Here is a 6,000-nt window from a genome sequence, read left to right as displayed (position 1 = left end):
CATGGCAATTAAATGTGGCACAGCAGCTAATGGACTGGGCACTGGGCCCAGTGTGATGGGGGTGTCCCTCTGGTCATCCTGGGTTCCTGGCTGCAAGCAACAGAAATGTGTTCCAGGAAACAGAAGCAGAACCAAAATTTACAGATAACTCTCAGTGTGGAGGGGAAAGCTGGAGAAAGAGGCTCAGCCAGGGAGAGAAAAAATGGGAGCTCAGCAGGTAATGCTACCGTATTTGGCCACCCACTAGTTTGTGACCTTGGGTGAATCACCTTTCCTCCTTGAGACCTCAGTTTCCATAGCTTTAAAAGGGAATCACTGTACCTGCTTTATTCACGCAATGTAGTCATTCAAAATGTTTCCCGAGCCCTGACTGAGCACCAGGCTCTGTCATGGGCATCAGGAATGCAGCTGTGAGAACAGACAGAGATCTCTGCTTTTAGAGTTCAAAGCCTAATGAAGGAGACAGACAGTGAGCAAAGCAATGTGGAAAGTCTCTATTTGGCTTCACAGAGTGCTAAGTGTTAGAGAGGAAACTAGGACAGGAAAGGCATCCAGAAGGAACGAGAATTTGGGAGGGAGGGCAGGGTGCAATTTGGAACAGGATGTGCAAGGAAAGCCTCTGAGAAGGTGAGACTTGAGCAGAGAGCTGAATAGGGGAGAGGACAGGAGAAGTCAGAGGGAAGAGCCTTCCAAGAAGGGGGAACAGCACGTGCAAAGTCCCTGGGGCAGGACTGTGCGTGGTGTGTTGGAGGAACAGCGAGAGACCTGTGTGTCTGGAGCAGAATGAGCCAGGGGGACAGAGGGAGGAAGTGAGGCAGAGAAGGCATGGGGCAAGTCCAGACAGTCAAGGGCACCTCCCTGCTAGGGTTGCCGCAACAGTAACAGATGTTCACTCCTCCTTCTCAACCCATTCGGTTATGGGCTGGTCCCCACATTTCAGGCTCTACTTTCTCCTTTAGAAATAGAACCCACCCAGGTTAAAAACTACATTTCCCAGCCGCCCCTGAAGCTCAAAGGGACCATTTGACTATGTGGAGGACAATAGGGTGTGAGCACAAATGATGTGTGTAACTTCCAGGCTGGAATTTCAAAAGACAAGGACAGCCCTTCCTCTAGCCCTAGCCTCCTTCCTTGTCTGCCCTCATCTGGAAGGGGGCTGTGATGGCAGGGGCTAGAGCAGCCACTGTGGTCCACAAGATGGAAGTTTGGCTGAGAAGGTAGAGCATCCGTAGAAGCCTAGATTCCTGGTGATAGTAGAACCAGCACCACGACCTAGGCCGATGCAGATGAGGTGAGGTCAGGCTGTGAGGACAGGCTTCATTTAAACCATGGCTTCCTCTTTGAAGTCATGGTCATGGGTCCATAGATCCCAAATAATCAGGAGTTCTGAGCTCTGTCACTACCCACATTGCATTCCCCAGACTTCCTCTCTTCTTGCTGACACTTGATGCTGTGTTGCTGAGTCACGACCAAGTGTTTGCAACCCCATGGACTGTAGCCCTAGGCGCCTCTATCCATGGGATTTTGCAAACAAAAATACTGCAGTGGATTGCCATTTTCTTCTTCAGGGAATCTTCCTGACCCAGGGATCAAACCCACATCTTCTGTGTTGGCAGATTTTTTACTGCTGAGGCACCAGGGAAGGCTTAAATTATATATGCTGGGCACCGTACATAGAGATTTATAGATATTATTTCCAAACTTAATGTGTTCAGTCATGTCCAACTCTTTGTAGGCCCATGAACTGTAGCCCACCAGGCTCCTGTGTCCATGGGATTCTCCACGGCAAGAATAGTAAAGCCGGTGGCCATGCCCTCCTCCAGGGGATCTTCCAGGCCCAGGGATCAAACCCACTTCTCTTATGTCTCCTGCACTGGCAGCTGGGTTCTTCACCACTAGCGCCACCCGGGAAGCCAGAAGCTGACACTGCTCTGCTGCAAATCACCCTTCACTCACCCTCCTCCTCCCAGCTTCCCTTTGACTCTGCTTTTCAGTTCAGTTCAGTTCAGTCGCTCAGTCGTGTCTGACTCTTTGCAACCCCATGAATCGCAGCACGCCAGGCCTCCCTGTCCATCACCAACTCCTGGAGTTCACCCAAACTCATGTGCATCGAGTCGGTGATGCCATCCAGCCATCTCATCCTCTGTCGTTCCCTTCTCCTCCTGCCCCCAATCCCTCCCAACATCAGGGTCTTTTCCAATGAGTCAACTCTTTGCATGAGGTGGCCAAAGTACTGGAGTTTCAGTTTTAGCATCAGTTCTTCCAATGAACACCCAGGACTGATCTCCTTTAGAATGGACTGGTTGGATCTCCTTGCAGTCCAAGGGACTCTCAAGAGTCTTCTCCAACATCACAGTTCAAAAGCATCAATTCTTCGTTACTCAGCTTTCTTCACAGTCCAACTCTCACATCCATACATGACCACTGGAAAAACCATAGCCTTGACTAGATGGATCTTTGTTGGCAAAGTAATGTCTCTGCCTTTGAATATGCTATCTAGGTTGGTCATAACTTTCCTTCCAAGGAGTAAGCGTCTTTTAATTTCATGGCTGCAGTCACTATCTGCAGTCATTTTGGAGCCCCAAAAAATAAAGTCTGACACTGTTTTCACTGTTTCCCCATCTATTTGCCATGAAGTGATGGGACCAGATGCCGTGATCTTCGTTTTCTGAATGTTGAGCTTTAAGCCAACTTTTTCACTCTCCTCTTTCACTTTCATCAAGAAGCTTTTTAGTTCCTCTTCACTTTCTGCCATAAGGGTGGTGTCATCTGCATATCTGAGGTTATTGATATTTCTCCCAGCAATCTTGATTCCAGCTTGTGCTTCTTCCAGTCCAGCGTTTCTCATGATGTACTCTGCATAAAAGTTAAATAAGCAGGGTGACAATATACAGCCTTGACGTACTCCTTTTCCTATTTGGAACCAGTCTGCTGTTCCATGTCCAGTTCTAACTGTTGCTTCCTGACCTGCATATAGGTTTCTCAAGAGGCAGGTCAGCTGGTCTGGTATTCCCATCTCTTACAGAATTTTCCACAGTTTATTATGATCCACACAGTCAAAGGGTTTGGCATAGTCAATAAAGCAGAAATAGATGTTTTTCTGGAACTCTCTTGCTTTTTCCATGATCCAGCAGATGTTGGCAATTTGATCTCTGGTTCCTCTGTCTTTTCTAAAACCAGCTTGAACACCAGGAAGTTCACGGTTCACCTATTGCTGAAGCCTGGCCTCCCACAACCAAGCTGTGCCATGACAAATGCGTCACCTTGTGGCCAGCCTGAAAACTGCCCTTCTTGGCTTCTCTGGAAATCCTACGCATCTGAGGCTGCCCACTGGTTTTCCAAAAGAGTTAGTTTTATTCCAAGATATATTTGTGAATGTCCACCTTTCTCTACATCTTCTTCACCTTCATATCGCCCCCTCTCTTCCAAATTATCACAGCTCCACCAAAACTTTTGACATCTAAGTCCTATGTTTATGGCATTTCTGTAGGGCAAAAGGAGACCAGAGAGGGTGAGTAACATGGAGAGGTCACACAGCTCAGATATCCTGTCCCAAAGGAGTAGAAGAATAAACCTAGTTGAGAGAGGATGGACACTGACCTTTTGGCCTGGGAACAGAGGACAGTGGGAACCCACTGAGCGCCCACCTAGGAAAATCCTCTACCAGAGCTGGCTAATTTCATTCTTTCATTTATTCCACAAACATTTATCAGGCAACTGTTGTATACCAGGTTCTGTTTCAGACATCGGGACCAAAACCCATTCATTCTCTCCCTCTCAGAGCTCACGGGTTAGTGTCCCAGCTGTCAGGAAAGAGCCCAGAAGAGGCTCCTGAGCTGGGCTGGAGCCTCAGGCTTCCTGGAGTAGGTGACGTGTAAGCTGAGATGCGAAAAATGAGGAGGGAAAGGCAGGGGGATCCAAATGAAGGGCACAGCAGGAGCAAAGGCTCAGAGCCCTGAGAGCATCCAGACCAGGGGGAGATGAAGCCAGAGAGGCAATGAGGGTGAAATACCCGGGACGGGGGGAGCAAGGGCAAGGCGGGGCCATGGAGGATTTAGAGCAGGCGAGGAGTGTGACCAAATTTGCCTTTAATGAAGGTCCCGGAGAGGAGGGCCAGGAGGGGCCAAGCCTGGAGGCCAGTCCAGGCCCGAGGGGGTGCAGGACCGGGCTGCGCCTCCCCCCTCCCATGTCGCATCCCCCTGCAGCCTCGCGCTGCGAGCCCGGACGCGAGCAGGAAGGAGAGCCGGGAGGGGGTACCTGGCAGTCAAAAGCCCAGCGGCTAATGAGCCCGGTGCGGTGCGGGCTATTTTTAGCAGCCGCTCCTCAGGACGCCTAATCGCTCCGGCCTGCTCCCGCCAGGCTGCCATGGAAACGCTCAGCGCCGCCGCCGGGAGCTGGGTCCCCGGTCCCGGCCTGCGCTGCCCGCCCCCCAGCCCCGGGCCAGGACGCGGGCGCTGCCGCGGCTGCCGCCGCCGCCGCCGCCGCCAAGAGGGACCCGCCCTGCCCTCTCGCACCGCCGGTGTGTGTCTCAGGCACACTCGGTGCCATCTCTGAGCCTTAGAGGGTGATGGGGGTCAGCGTTGGAGCTGAAGGCTGAGCCCCAGGTTCGAATCCCTGCTGAGCTCGCAGCTTGGTGGTTAGGGCATGACCTCAGGCTTGTATTGGAGCCTCAACTTTAAAACGTGACTCACATGGACTGCAAGTCAGCCCTCACATGACTGCAAGACCTGGAGGTCTGGATCTTGAAGCTCAGTACCTGGCCCCAGGGCCTTCAGCAAGGCCTGAGCACCTAGTGTGTATGCCAAGCATTACCCTAAGCTTTCCAAGCATTCATTTTATTTCTTTAATCCAGAGGCATTTCCCCAGATTGTGATTCTTACTGATGGGAGCTGTCGCTACAGAGAGGTTAAGTGGTCTGCCTAAGGTGGTCACACACATGGTGGAGGCATGTGGTGGAGTCAGGACTTGAACCTAGGCCAGCTGGCTCTGGAATTCCAGCACTAAAGCACTCATCAAACTACACATATATTCAAACTGGAATGAGGTGGGGGGTGTGCTTATCCCTCAAGGAAGGCTGCATGTACGGAGGCCTCTCAAGCAGGGGAACCTGGCTTCCACCACCTACCTTGCCGGACGGGGAGCCAGACATGAGAGGCTTCACCCCCTCAGGGGACAAACGGAGACACTGAGGCATGGGCAGAGAGCATGGGTCTCTCCCACCCACTGCGAAGAGCTTTTATGGAGGACTGTGGGCATGTGGCCCAGGGCAGCCTGCCAGCAAATGACACCCAAAGCTATTTTGGGCCGTGTCACTCACTGAAGTTGATGGGGACAGGCTGGGTGTCAGGAAGGAGGAACCAAGCTGGGGAAGGGAGAACAAAGCCCTGACTTGGGCCAGGACATGGAGGGGGGCCAGAGTGGGGGAGGAGGAGAGTAGGCAAGAGCATGCCTCCTGATCTCCCGTGTCTCAGTTTCCCCATCTGTAAAATGGGATGTTGACCATCACAGTCCCTACCTCCTAGGGGCTGTCAACATGAAAATATCCAGTGTAGGGTCCAATCCACCTATACTTACTACCTGGATGTCTTGTTCCATGTGAGTTTTTTTTTACACTGGTGTGAATTCTTTAAAATATGTTTAAAATGGTATTTACTTTGCTGGCTGTGTCTGTGGGTGCCTCCTTCAGTTTTGCATTGGAGGTGAGCGAGACACTCGTCTCTGCCTGGTGACAAATCGTGTAAGTTGCTCAGAACTGTTCTGGGTGCATTATGAGCACCCAAGGACACCACCGAAGAGTGTGGCTATCATTCACGGAGGGCTGAACGCTACAGGGAGGAATGTCATGTGATCCCAGTGTCAGGTGCTGGCTGGCTCTGCCCTGGGACCTTAGGCTTTGATGCGCCCACCTGGAAGATGATGTAAGCACCTGTATCAACCCCAATACTAATGTCAATTCTGATCTGAGGGACAGAGGGAAGAGGGAAGGAAAGAACCATCCCG

Source organism: Ovis aries, chromosome 5, assembly GCF_016772045.2.
Source record: "Ovis aries strain OAR_USU_Benz2616 breed Rambouillet chromosome 5, ARS-UI_Ramb_v3.0, whole genome shotgun sequence".
In the NCBI taxonomy this organism is placed as follows: Eukaryota; Metazoa; Chordata; class Mammalia; order Artiodactyla; family Bovidae; genus Ovis; species Ovis aries.
Note: the sequence above shows the minus strand (reverse complement) of the source record.